The sequence below is a fragment of the Sus scrofa genome, chromosome 1 (assembly GCF_000003025.6).
Source record: "Sus scrofa isolate TJ Tabasco breed Duroc chromosome 1, Sscrofa11.1, whole genome shotgun sequence".
In the NCBI taxonomy this organism is placed as follows: Eukaryota; Metazoa; Chordata; class Mammalia; order Artiodactyla; family Suidae; genus Sus; species Sus scrofa.
This window is the reverse complement of record NC_010443.5, coordinates 226,468,326-226,482,744: the sequence shown is the minus strand read 5'-3', so window position 1 is coordinate 226,482,744 and position 14,419 is coordinate 226,468,326. Positions and strand designations below refer to the sequence as shown.

At 36.6% G+C, this 14,419-nt stretch overlaps 1 long non-coding RNA gene across 1 annotated transcript in view; it reads right to left on the bottom strand.

Annotated features, from left to right (window-relative positions):
• LOC110257038 overlaps positions 1-14,142 on the bottom strand; it is a 32,893-nt gene extending 18,751 nt beyond the window's left edge. The window contains exon 1 of the long non-coding RNA XR_002339200.1: positions 13,645-14,142. This is a non-coding gene — a long non-coding RNA (uncharacterized LOC110257038). The remainder of the gene's footprint in view (positions 1-13,644) is intronic.

Below are 14,419 nucleotides of genomic sequence, written 5' to 3'. Positions count from 1 at the left end.
TAGTCTACTTTGTGTCTCTTTTGTGTCCAGTATCTCTGCATGGCCCAGCAAATATTTATTTACCAAATATTTGTTTCTCCTCATCCATAGGAGTTGCCTTCCTCCCCTTCGAAGGCCCAAACCACTACCCCCAACATCCTTTTTCGTCTTTAAAGATGATATTTGAGGAAAGGGTTTCAGCCATTTGGGGGAGTTAGTTTCCCTGGGTTTCCCATGTATATATGCTATTCAAATTTTATTTTCTCCTGTTAATCTGTCTCATGCCAATTCAAATGTTAGGTTCTTTCTAGAAGAACCTAGAAAGGTAAGAGGAAAATTTCTTCCTCCTCTACAATAGAAAGAAGTTGAAGAGACCCAATCAGTTTAATTTGGTTTATAATACATTTTGATTTATGTATATCAGAGTTTTTCAACCTTGGCACTGTTGACATTTTGGATTGGAAAATTCTTTGTTGTCTTTTATATTGTAGGAAATTTATCAGCATCTCTGGTCTATACTCACTATATGACAGTACCACCCCTTAGCTGTCTACAAAATTGTCTCCAAAATTGCCCATATTCCATGGAAGGTTGGAGAGCCAATCACCCCTGGTTAAGAAACACTGATACAGGAGTTCTCGTCATGGCTCAGTGGAAACAAATCTGACTGGCATCCCTGAGGACACAGATTTGATCCCTGGCCTTGCTCACTGGGTTAAGGATCTGGTGTTGCTGTGAGCTGTGGCTCAAATCTGGCATGGCTATGGCTATGGTGTAGGCCAGCAGCTACAGCTCAGATTCAATCCATACCCTGGGAACCTCCATATACTGTAGGCTCAGCCCTTAAAAAAAAAAACAAAAACAAACAAAAAAAAACACATATATATAAATGCGTTTTGTTTTATAAATCAAAGATTTACAACATTTCACTTTAAATGACCATATCATTCTGAAGAACCAGAACAACTTAATTGATGTTCATACCTTACCCATGTAACAAATAAAACTGGACTGCTTCTAGGCCAAGCTTAGATAGTGACAGATAGATACATGGACAGATAGATTTTATTTCCCACAAACCTTGCTACAAAATGTAAATAGTCACTGAAAGTTGATTAAATGATATTACTTAAAGTTTAGTTGAAGACATTTAGAATTAAAAATAATGGTAGGTGGCAGATTCCAAGATAGGTCTCTCTTACTTTAGCAGGGTTCTATTTAAGATTTTTGAGGAACCATGTTACTCTCATTACATATGGAAAGTTATTTTCTCCCAGCTTTAAGGTCCTAAGACAATTACATAATATGAGTACAATTCCAAAGTTGTTACAGGTCCTAACTATGGAGAGGACTAAAATGGTTAGCCAATGCAAGCTCAAAAAAGTAAATTTATTTAAAATTTGTTCTTAAGAGAAGTCCTGTTCTGCATCAAGTCATTTACTTCCATAAATTCCTCAGTTACAGTTTCATATGAAAGTATTCAATATGCAGTTTCCACACCTTAGAAAGGGTTATCTACCACTTTTGTAAAAATAAAGACAAGACTAGTTGTTCACTTAATGCCTTCAAACTTTGGTATCCTTCTACTGGAGCAACTGAAGGTTTGAATTCTTGCTATGACACCTTTCTGTGAGGAGCAAGGAAATTTTAGATTAACTCTTGATGTATTGATTATCATTGAACTCTTTTAATCTTATTCAAAAAAGTCTTCTAAAAATAGCAGGACTTTTCAGACTTTAGATTAACTTTACATCTGCCTTTGAGTCTTTGGATAGGTTTTTTTAAAGCTCTGTGAGTTTAAGATAAGTCTCCAATTATTAATATACTTGCAAAATCTACATCTATGGTATCATTGCCAGAATCAAGCAATATAGCAATTTAAATGTGTAAGAGAAAAAAATGAGTCTTGGACTTATTACTTTCAAGCTAGGTATTTTTATATTCTTTTTAAAAGAATTGGATCATTGCCCACTCGCAAGAGGAGGAAAATGATTACCCTTCTCTATACTAAGGTCATGATTTTTATTATCATGAATCATGACAGACCTTAGAAGAATTATGAACTTGATAGTTATCTATCAAGAGGTGATTAGCATTAATTATGATGACACAGGTACTTATTATTTTAGCAGGACTAAGTAATTCTCCAATATCTCAGTGGTTATAATTAACTAATCCCATGCAGCAGAGTAACTTGCTTTGTTCTTGTCAATAATAATTTGAATATTGTCAATGACATAAATACATTAAAAGGCCACTGTCTTAATCATGACGTGACCTATGAGAATATTTTAGAGGATTTTTAAGTGACTGTTTTGGAAAATTGGTATCATTTACTCAGGTATTTTTTAATAAGAAGTTTTATCATTTCTTTTGTTTCCCAAAAGGTAGTTTTGCTTTTAATTAGCAGAATAGAATGCTATTAGTATTAGCAATAGTAATATTATTATTGAGTAAATATTTACTATGTCAGACATCTTTTAGTATATTATATATTTAAGGCAATCTTTTGAGACATGTTTTATCTTTTGAGACTAAGATTATCACCCCTACATATGAGAAAACTTGGACAACAGAGTTTAAATAACTTCCCCAAGATCATGTAGTTAGTTAAACGGCAGAACTGTAATGCAAACCCAGACAACTGACTACTAAACCACTATTCTGAATTACCACTATATCATCAAAAACCAGGTTTAGGAAAAATTAAAAAAAAAACATTGGAGGAATATAAATGTTACCTAGCCACTCTCTTCTGCCTAATCTAGGCTGTATCTTTTAGTCAAATCAGAACACCAAAAGGCCTCATTTTCATAGTGTTGTAAATTTTTTTTTTAGAAAGGGACTATTTCAGAAACGCAAGATTAGATTCATTATATTCCTTGTTCATAATGAACTTTGTCATTAGTCTAGGCATGGATCACTTTTTTTTTAACTTAGTAAGTTGATTACTTTTTAGAATATGGCAAGCCTCCAACACTGACCACCCACTAGGACCTTGGTTAAAAACCTACACACAACTTTAAAAACTAAATAGAGCTCTAATAAGATCCTAACTTGTATTAATAGTTTTCCCACATTCATTTTTACAATGTTTTATAATTGAGATATAAGTTACTTCAAGTGAAATGCACATATCTAATCATAAATTTTGTTGAGTTTGATAAGTTAGAAAACATGCTTATAAGGATTAAATCTATATCCTCAAGGAACAGGATATTTTTAAAACAAAAAGTTCCTTTGTGTTCTTTCCTAGTAAATCCCACCGCCCAACGACACTGTTAAAATGATTTCTATCCAAACCACTTACCTTTGGTTATATCTAAAACTTCATGAAATATGTACTCTATATATGGCTTCTGTCACTCACCTTAATGCTTTTAAGATTATATTGTTTTGTGTATCAATAGCTCCTTTATAATGCAGAGTACTCTTCCATTATCTGAATATACCATAGTTTATCCATTTCTTGTAAATAAATTTTGAGGTGTTTCTAACATTTAAATATTATTTATAAAGCAGAAATAAATACTCTTAAGACTTTCTGTGAGCAAAAATTATCCTGAATAATTACTCCGGTGTGTAATTACTAACTTACAGGATAGATTTTTTTTTTAATTGAGATACAATTGACAAATAGCACTATATAGTTTTAAGTGTATATAGCATGATTTGATGTATGTATATATTGTGAAATAATTACCACAAAAGTTAAGATCCATCACCACACACAGCTACAATCTTTTTCTTGTGATGAAAATTTAAGATATACTCTTAGTGACTTTCAATTATATAATCCAATACTGTTAACTATAGTTACCAAACTGTACATTACACCCCTAGAATTTATAAGTGGAAGTTTGTATACATTTGACCATCTTCACCAATTTTGTCCACCCCCTACTCCCCAAATCACTAATATGTTCTCTGTATCTGTGTTCATTTTTGCGTCTTTGGTATAGGATTCCACATATAACTGAGACTACATGGTATTTGTGGTATCTGTCTTTGACTTATTTAGCTTAGCATAATACCCTCAAGGTCCATCCATGTTTTGCAAATGACAGCGTGTCCTTTTTTCTGGCTGAGTAATAATTCCATTGTATAGATATCCCACATTTTATTTATCCATTCATTTATCAATGGACAGGTTGTTTTTTTCTTAGTCATTACAAATAGTGTTGCAATGATTATGGGAGTGCAGGAGTCTTTTTAAGGTAGAAATTTTGTTTCCTTTGGATAAATACCCAGAGACAGAATTTCTAGATCATGTAGTAATTCTGTTTTACATTTTTTAAAGGAAAATCTCTACTATTTTCCATAACAGCTGCACTAACTCACATTCTCACCAGGGGTGTATAAGGGATTCTTTTTCTTCACATCTTCACCATTTGTTATTTCTTTTTTTTTTTAATTTTTTGATATTTGCTATCTCCTTTCACCTGTTAGAATGGCATCATGGTTTTGATTTACACTTACCCAATGATTAGTGATATTGACCACTTTTTCATGTACCTGTTGATCATTTTTGGGTTTTTTTGGGAAAAAAAAATGACTGTTGAGATCCTCTGCCCATTTTTAATCAGATTTTTTTCTATCGAGTAATAGTTCTTTACATCAGTTTTCCCATAATAACCACTTTTAAGTGGTTAAGTAGTCTTAAGTGTATTCACATTGTCATGAAAGATCTCCAGAGATTTTTCATTTTGAAAAACTGAAAACTTACACCCTTTAAACATTAATTTCCCTTTTCTGCTTCCCTCCAGCCTCTGGTAACCCCATCCTACTTTCTGTTTCAATGAATATGATTACTTTAGATACCTCATGTAAGCAGAATCAGAGAATTTGGTTTTTGTGACTGGCTTGTTTTACTTCACATAATGTCCTCAGGGTTTATCCATATTGTAGCATATGACAGGATTCGATTCCCTTTTAGGGATGAATAATATTCTGCTGTACGTATGTATTACATTTTGTTTATCCATTCATCTGTCAGTGAGTATTTGTGTTGCTACCACCTCTCGGCTTACTGTGAATAGTGCTGCTACAAGCATGGGTAGGCAAATGTCTCTTCAAGACCTTGATTTCAGTTCTGCATATGCACTCAAAAGTGGAATTGCTGGATCTTTTGAGGAAATTTATACTGTCTTCCATAAAGGTTCTCTCATTTTACAATCCCACGAACAATGCACAAGTATTCCAGTTTATCTATATGCTCACCGTTCCAATTTATTCATATGCTCACCAACACTTTTTTTTTTTGTAGTAGTCATCCTAATGGGTGTGAGGTGAGAAGTTTCTCAAATGTATTGGTCTTTTCAAAGTACCAGTTCTTTGTTTTTCAATTTCACTTGATTTCTGCTCTTACCTCTATTATTTTCTTCATCCCCTTGTTTTGGGATCACTTTGCTCTTTTTCAGGTTCTTAAGATTACTGATTTGAAGCTTTTCATCTTAATATATATATTTAGCGCTATAAAATTTCCTTACTGTAAATTTTCACTACTTTACCTATATCTCAGAAATTCTGATGTGTTGTATTTTCATTTTCATTTGGTCTAATTCATCTTTTCCCTTTCAGACTTTCCATTTGACTCATGCATTGTTTAGAAGTGTTGTCTGGTTTCTGTTTGAAGACTTTCTTGTTATATTTTTATTATTGATTTCTACTTTGATTTCACTATGTAAGAAAATATACTCTGTATGAATTCAATTCTTTTAAATTATTGAGGTTTTATGAGATATGATCTACTTCTATGTATTAAACCAATTTTGCATTGCTGGAATAAAACCCACTTGGTCATGATAGCTTAATGTCTTTGTATAATGTTAGATTCAGTTTGATAGTAATTGTTATGGACCTTGTACCTATGCTCACAATGGTTATTTGTCTGCAATTTTCTTTATATATGGTATTCTTATCTAGATTTGGTATTAGAGTTATGTTGGCCTCTTGAAATACCTTAGAAAGTATCTCTAGCAAACTCTGCAAGAGTTAAGAATATTAAGTATTTGATAAAAATTCCCCATGAGGGCCTTTGGAACTAAAGCTTTTTATGTGGGAATTTCTTTAACTACAAAGTCAATTTAATAAATGGTTATAGGGCCTTTTAGATTTTCACTCTTGTGATCCCAGAACATACTCTGATTTTCTTCCCATTTATATTAAAACATAATTTACATTCAGTGAAATCTATAATTTTATAATTACAAAGAACTTATAATCTTTATAATTAAGCATGTAAATGTGAGTTTTCACAAACATATATAGTTATATGAGTACCACCAAAATGAACATATAGAGAAAGATCATCCAACTATGATCTGTGGACCACATGTGGCCCATTGACTGCTTAAGGTTGGCCCTTCATTTTCTAATCTACGCAAGAAATATTATGTTCAGCTGCTAAGGAATCTGAAGATGCATTAGCTTTCTTTAGAAAAATAGAGCTTTAAGAAACTAGGAGAAAGGAAAAAGGAAGTTCTATGAGGTAATCTATTTGTCAAGGTCTCGCAGATGAAAAGGAAGGTTTGGAAATTACCTTTAGCTGTCATTTTCATTTTCCCTGAGTCTTAAGTCTGGGTTTCTCCAACAACCTCAGGCCCAGCATATTTTTGTTTTAAAAGCAAAACAAGCAGAAATCATGAATCATACAGAATTTGTGCCCACAGCCAGCATGTACCATTTTGGAAGCTACAGTGTGCTTTGACTCACTGTTAGAGATCATCCTGAGACAGAAAATGTTTATTCCAAATATAATGCCTAGTCCAACTGGGCATCATTGTGAATACTGTCATTGTTTTGGTAAGATCTGACCTAATGGATGGAGATGACATGTACACATTGGGCCCTTCCCTCAGGAAAGGCTTTTACTAACAGTCAAATACCTGAAATCTGATGATGACTACCACGTGTATCTGCTCCCCTTTTGTGCCTGAATACTCTGCTTTAGTTAGAAAGAAGATGCTTTAAAGTGAATGGGAGCATGGTGAAGTTAAATGCTTAATTAAAATGTTTTAGTCATCAGACTGCATGATAGAAATGGAGGTGTTCACTCCAGCAAATATATATCATTATCACAAAAAGCGTAAGGAAAAATAAATACACTTGAGAGAAAATATGCAAAGCCATAGAGGCTTTGGCATATTGGGGGTTTGGTGGTAAACACAGTGCAAAAGTATCATTCCTGTATTTAATTGAACCTAGAGTTTGAAATTCACATTCACTCTGAGTGCCATTTTGCTGTTTTCAGGGCCCACCTGGCAAGATCATGGTAAAGGATTACCAAGAGCCAGTTGAAGGAAGATCTGGAGTTCAAGAAACCTGAGTGCAAGTCCTACTTAGGTGTCTGCAGCCAAGTTACTTCTTACTGATTTTTAGATCTGACTTCCTGCAAATGGGTATATGACAATAATTCTACAGCACATGAATTTTTATGAAGAACCTATAAAATGAAATATGATCATGGTTATACAATGATAATATAAACTTTTTGAGTATACAAATGTTAATAATTCTTAAGTTTTTAAAAACTTATCTGTGAACTGGAAATTAAAATGATTGGCTTTGTTGTGAAGTCACTGTGTACTAAATCTAACGGGGCTAATTCTCTAAAGTTCAGTACTGCATACATATAAACAAGAGTTACTAACAATTATGTAGTTAAAACATTTACATCATCATTGTATGACCATGAGCTATTAGTCAGACAGTGAAAGACAAACATCCTATGCTATCACTTATATGTGGAATCTAAAAAAAACATAAAAATGAATTTGCAGAAGAGACACAGACTCACAGACTTTGACAACAAACTTATGGTTACCAAAGGTGACAGATTGTGGGGATGAGGGTGGACTGGAGGTTTGGGATTAGCATGTGCATACTGAGGTATATGGAATGATCGGCCAATCAGGACCTGCTCTACAGCACAGAGAACTCTACCCAATATTCTGTGATAATCCATGTGGGAAAAGAATTTGAAAAATAAATGATGTGTATATGCAAAATTAAATCACTTTGTTGTACAAAAGAAATTATCACAACCTCATAAATCAACAATACTTCAATACAACTTTAATAAAGGTATTTCGGGTTTTTATCATAATTTTGTACAATAGTCTGCTTTGCACAATTTATTCACCAAGGTTCTACCCCCAACCTACCAATCAATGTATTCATCTAACCCTTTCCCTATAACTCCTGGAGTTGGCTATCTCTTACAGAATTACTTTAACTCAGGAGTTCCCGTCGTGGCGCAGTGGTTAACGAATCCGAATAGGAACCATGAGGTTGAGGGTTTGATCCCTGCCCTTGCTCAGTGGGTTAAGGATCCGGCATTGCCATGAGCTGTGGTGTAGGTTGCAGATGCGGCTCTGATCCCACGTTGCTGTGGCTCTGGCGTAGGCTGGCAGCTACAGCTCCGATTCGACCCCTAGCCTGGGAACCTCCATATGCCATGGGAGCAGCCCAAGAAATGGCAAAAAAAAAAGAATTACTTTAACTCATAAGAATGCAATAAAACACATATCTAATAATGAAGGATTTTTTAAGACCCTAATATGAGGTTTAATGGATAAAATTTTAAGATGATCAGATTCATCAATTTTTTACAGACTTCAAGGTACAAATTAATACAAAATTTGATCAATGTAACAATATTTCTTTCTCTCACACATATCTTTCCCCGATTTTCCTACATCTCCCAAAAGCCTGTTGACTTGGTGGCAAAATGCACAAGGGGTTCAGCAATTCATGAAGTGAAGCTTTAGAAAAAGTCTTTTGATCTAGGATATCAAAGAAAAGAAACTGGCCTCCCAAAAGTCACTCAGCAGAAGGCAGCATTGTCTCTACAAACAACAGCAGTGCTTAGGTGTATTTGATAAAGTTGTTGGTTATCATTTTTACAAAATAGAGAACCTCAACAGTTCCTCTAGGGTTCTCAGGCAAGACAGCCTTGGCCCATAATGCTTCTATACCATGCAGCTCATTTTGATGGCACAGAGTGACATTTTACCAATCTCAGTAACACCTGGTAAGTGCCTCCTGTTGCTAGTAACTACCGTGTTTTAATGAACAAATAAATGGCTTATCCACCCTTCTTGGCAAGAAACCCCAGCTATTGAGGTGAAGCATCAGCTCTCCCCATGTTACTTGGGATAATTGACTCTTTGGATGAAGTTAAATCACACTTATCCCCAGTGGGATGTATGTTTGCCAGTAATCAATAGCTCAACAAGATCCACATGGCAGGTAATTAAGTGGAAAGTAATTAATACCCATCAAAGGTTTTATTAACTGTTTTCCATTCCTTCACTCAAAAGTTCCAATGTACTGTAAGGAAGAGAGGAAGAGGCAAGAAGAGAAGGCAGGGGGGAAACTAGTTTTGTTTTGTAGGAAGCCAAGTAATTGCAGTTTTTCTTTCTTGGGTTAATTCCATTTTGAGGCTGAAAACAGCTCTCCCAAGTTATCATTTTGTCCGTTTGTTCAATTTGCTCCATTTTTGCAAGTACTCAAGATCTCAAATAAATACACTACTGTAGAAAAATGGTTTTATCCTGATATTATAAAGAAAAGGCAGAAGAAAAATAAGGTGCCACAGTATTAGGGACCTTTGTGTTGAAGAAATAGAGTACTAATAGTCTAGATTTGGGAAATAAATTTTACCTAGAAAACTGTTATCTTGGGCAAATGGAAAGCTCTAGGTATACCAGTTATTTTTTTTACTACCTTAGATTCTTTATTATTTTAAAATATCTAACTTCAATTTTTATTGAGAATCAGTTCTTTCTCCCAAACCTCAACTGCCTCAAGAATGATTTTACATCATGGTCTATCCTTTTTAAAAATCTACCTTTCATGCCAATACCTTTTGGAGAATATATTTAATGTTTAAAAAACTTTTCCTTGTGCTTTTGCTTCTTCTCCATATTTTAATTTGAGAAAGGAATTGAGTCAGTTTACAAAGAAGCCCTGATTGTAGGTGGGATTCTTGAATAAGGTAGGGAAATGGCATGGGAATGATGCATAAATTAAGAGGACACAAAGCAGATTGATCCACTGGGAAGGCAGTACTTCATTTACTTGGAAATTTATCACCTATTGACCTGGTAACGTTTAAGGTTTTAAGGCTTGGATTATATTTTCAACCTCATTTAGTTACAGTTTTTTTAAAAATGCTGTGACATATGTTAATGATAGGGACCTGGAGAATAGATTGTTTCCAAATTAGATCTTTATTACCAGACCTCCAAAGTATCATACAAGCATCCCTTTCTTGTAATTGAGACCTCAAAACAATTTTCATTGGAAAAGGCACACATGTTCAGGATGACAAAGGCTACAGAACATATGACTACTTGACAAACTGTTATATGCACATTTTACCCTATTAAAACAATTCTATGCTTACAGAATTTTTATAGTGCCAAAATGAAAAAAAAATTCCTTCAACTATAACACTATTTTATTCATGAAAATGAATTCTGCCTAAGGGACAGAATTTAAGTGAGTTGCCTATATCTGTCCTAACGTGGGCCCTAAGGGAATGAAGGAAAAGGCCTTAAAAATTTTGTCTTTCCACTAGTACGTTTCCAAGAATCTTATCAATATACGAGATAGCTACTGGTTAAGCATTGCATTCCAAGTGAATAAGGCCCTTTTCCCTAGATATGCATCTCATTAATCCTAATATATATACTCCTAATAATATAAGGGGGGGCTGAAGAGTTTTTTGTTTAACACACACCTCATAGCTTTCAGCATGCTGTCTGTCCTTTTTCACGAGGGGACTACAAGTTTAGAGGACTTTTGTCTAGGTGGAACACCCAGAAACCTATCATGAGAAAAAGGAAGATATTTTGCTGATTTCTTTATATATTATTTTCTCATTTGTTTATCACCCAAAAATACCTAAGAAGGAGCTATGTCATTGAATAAACAATAAAACAAAAAAATGCAAGTTCTAAGAAACTAAGTATCAGGCTGCATTTTGCAAGTCTATGAGGCCTGTACATGCTCAGCTTAAGACCAAAGAAAGAGTCAATGAAAAAGACATCAATAGTTTAAAGGATGGGGGAGCTTACAGGTCTGAAGGAAAGTTCTGGAGGGACACCTGATCATGTGCTGAGGATGGTGGGTTGAACATGGTAACAGGCTTCGCTCCCAGGATGGGGGGGCAGTGGCAGGGAGTTTCCCAGTTATAATTGATCTCAAGTTGTCTCATTAGTTACTAGGGAAACCAGCAAGGGTCATGCCCCTCACCACCCCCAACCTTGATTAGAACAATCAGTAGCTGAGGCCTGGGGCAAGTACTTAGGGAAGTCAATCATGTGCACCGGGTACAGGTGAAGCAGGCACTAGTCGTGAATCAGGAGATGTACAGAGAGCAAGAGAACAGCCATCTTGAACAGCCTGACCTTACAGTCATCGATCGCTTTTCAAGTAGCTAACAGGTGAAAACCGGAACTCGAATCCAGATATATCTGCTCTTCTGGAGCTTTTCATTATCCCCTAAAATGTGTTCATTTTCAGAGGAGAAACCAGATACCTGTGTTAGAATCATAAAACCCTACTAAGGAAGTTTTTAATAGAGAAGGTGTTAAGACCGTTGAGGGCTCTAAAACCTCCTGCCTTAATTCCAAAACCAGAATTTCTGTGAGAAGTAGGAGAAAAAAATACAGTACAGCAGTTTGAGACCTCAAGAAGTCTACTGAAAGGCGTTTTAGTCATTCTTCTACTTTCTACATTTCCACAGACGAAGGCTATAAGCAAGTCAGGTCAGTTGTTGACTGGCCAATGTTCTCATGTTGTGCTGCATCTTTGCTTTTAGGAGTATGAGACTCCAGCAACTTGACAAACGACTAGTAAGTGACTGAAAAATGACTAGGAAACCTATCACAGTAAAAGGAAATTCAGATGAAGGGACAGCATTTCAAGAACTGCAAGAAGGTGAACTCAGACAAGAGGATTGTTAAATGTCTTCAAGGAAAGGAACCATTAACTTGCTGATTTCTATTAGTATCCCAGAAAATATTAGAAGTTTGTCAGCACTGAGAAAGTTAATATATTAAAATTAAAAATTATTTAGATATTGGATAATTGATTCATGTATCATAATTATCACTGAAACCAAGCAGGGTTCTGTAGGGCTCAGGAGCACCAAAGCCTTTCTGTGTTTCCCATTTCTTGTTTTTAGGAAATGAGCTTCATTCAACCACTACGAACTTCCCTGAGTTCCAAAGGATAGGTTCAGACACTTGATGATTGGGGAATGGAGGGGATAACAAAGGCAGCGGAGGAACAGTCAAGCAACAATAGTACAGCCTTGGGGCAGGACCCTGGTTTCCTCTCAAGGATACACATAATGACATAGGCATCTTATACACCTAAGAGAAGTTATATTCCTTATGTTTCTCTTAGAAATAAATATATTAAAACTTAACAGCTTGGAGCTCTTCCTTGTTCTTCTTGTTTGATTATAACCTAAACACAATCACCTGTAAACTAAAGATTAGCCACCCTGAGCACAAGGGCCTGTGGATTAAATATCATTAGCACATGATGTTTTTTCAAGAATTTTCTTACTTTGTTCTAATCTCTGATCAATATGCCATTTTCAAAAGTACTGTTACTTTAGGCAATAACCCAGAAGACCGCCACCAAGATCATGCCACGATCTCCTGGTACCAGCTTCAATGACTAAGATTCCTCAAAAGAAAGAAGAATGCATGTCTGCCCCAGCCCTGATTCTTATCTGAAACCCTCTTTTTCTCCTTTTGGATGATAAAACCCCCTGCCATTCTTCCTCAGAGGAGGACCCAGTCTTTAAGGCATTAGCCTGCCATGGCCTCCTTTGCCTGGCAAAGCAATAAAAGCTATTTATTTCTCCTTCACCCAAACTCTGTCTCTGAGTTTCCATTTGGCACCAGTGGATGGAGAGTTTCAGCAACATAATCACATCATTTCAGCTACCCTTTTTCACATAATTTTTAGTCTGTATCTAGAAATTATTCCTTTGATAAATCAATAAGGGGTTGCTATTATTAACCCCAGGTTTTAGCAAAAAAAAAAAAAGAAAGACTTGAACTCTGCCCCAAAGTAGCTACTATTAAGAGATCCTTGGACCCTGGACAAAAGCTGGCAAAAGTTAAGAACAATTCCTTAAAAATCTCCACAAGAAAAGCTCAGAGGGAAGAGACAAGATGGGAGAGAAATGGACTGCCCTTACCTCCTCTTGCAAAAATGCCAAAATCAGAACTAACTCCTGAACCACTATAGACAAAAAAGACTAGAATTGACCAAAAAAGATATTCTACATCCAAAGATAAAGAAGTAGCCACAATGAGAGGGGAGAAGGGGCATATTTGCAATATAATCAAATCCCATCCCCACTGGGTGGGCGACCTGCAAACTGGAAAATAGTTATATCACAGAGGCTCTCTCACATGACAGTTCTGAGCCCCACATCAGGTTCCCCATCCTGGGGGTCCAGCATCAGGAGGAGGAGCCCCCACCACACCTGGCATTGAAAACCAGCAGGGCTTGAGCACGGGAACTCCACAGGACTGGGGGACGCAGAGACTCTGCTCCTGGAGGGCACACACAAGATTTAAACACACTGGGATCCAGCACAAAGCAGCGACTTCAGGCCTGGGCCAGACCTACCTGTGGGTCTTGGAGGATCTCCTGAGGCGGTGGGAAACTATGGCTGACTGTGAGGGCAAGGACACTGCTGGCAGATGCTTGAGGTAATAGCCATTGGCGTGAGCTCTCCTCGAGTTCACCGTTTTGATGCAGAGAACTGGCCCCACCCAGCAATGAGTGGACCCCACTGCCGGAAGCCTCAGGACAAACAACCAACAGGTGGGAACACAGCCTCACCCACCAGGACACAGTCTGCCTAAAGTGGTCCTGAGCTCATAGCTGCCTCTAAACACATCCTCTTGACAAGGCCCTGCCCAGCAGAGGGCCCTGGCCCAGCTCCACCAACAAAGGGCAGGTGCCAGTCCTTCCCACCAGGAAGCCTGCACAAACTCCTGGACCTAACTCACCCACCAGGGCACAGACACCAGAAGCAAGAGGAACTGAGATCCTCCAACCTGAGGAACAGACCATAAATACAAAAAATTAGACAAAATGAGGAGTTCCCATCGTGGCTCAGTGAAAATGAATCTGAATAGGAATTATGAGGTTTTGGGTTCGATCCCTGGCCTCACTCAGTAGGTTAAGGATCTGGTGTTGCTGTGAGCTGTGGTGTAGGTTGCAGATGCAGCTCAGATCCTGTATTGCTGTGGCTGTGGCGTAGGCCGGCAGCTATGGTTTCGATTCCACCCCTAGCTTGGGAACCTCCATGTGCCACAGGTGTGACCCTAAAAAGCAAAAAAAAAAAAAAAAAAAAAAAGTTAGACAAAATGAGACCCCAGAGAATTATGTTCCAGAC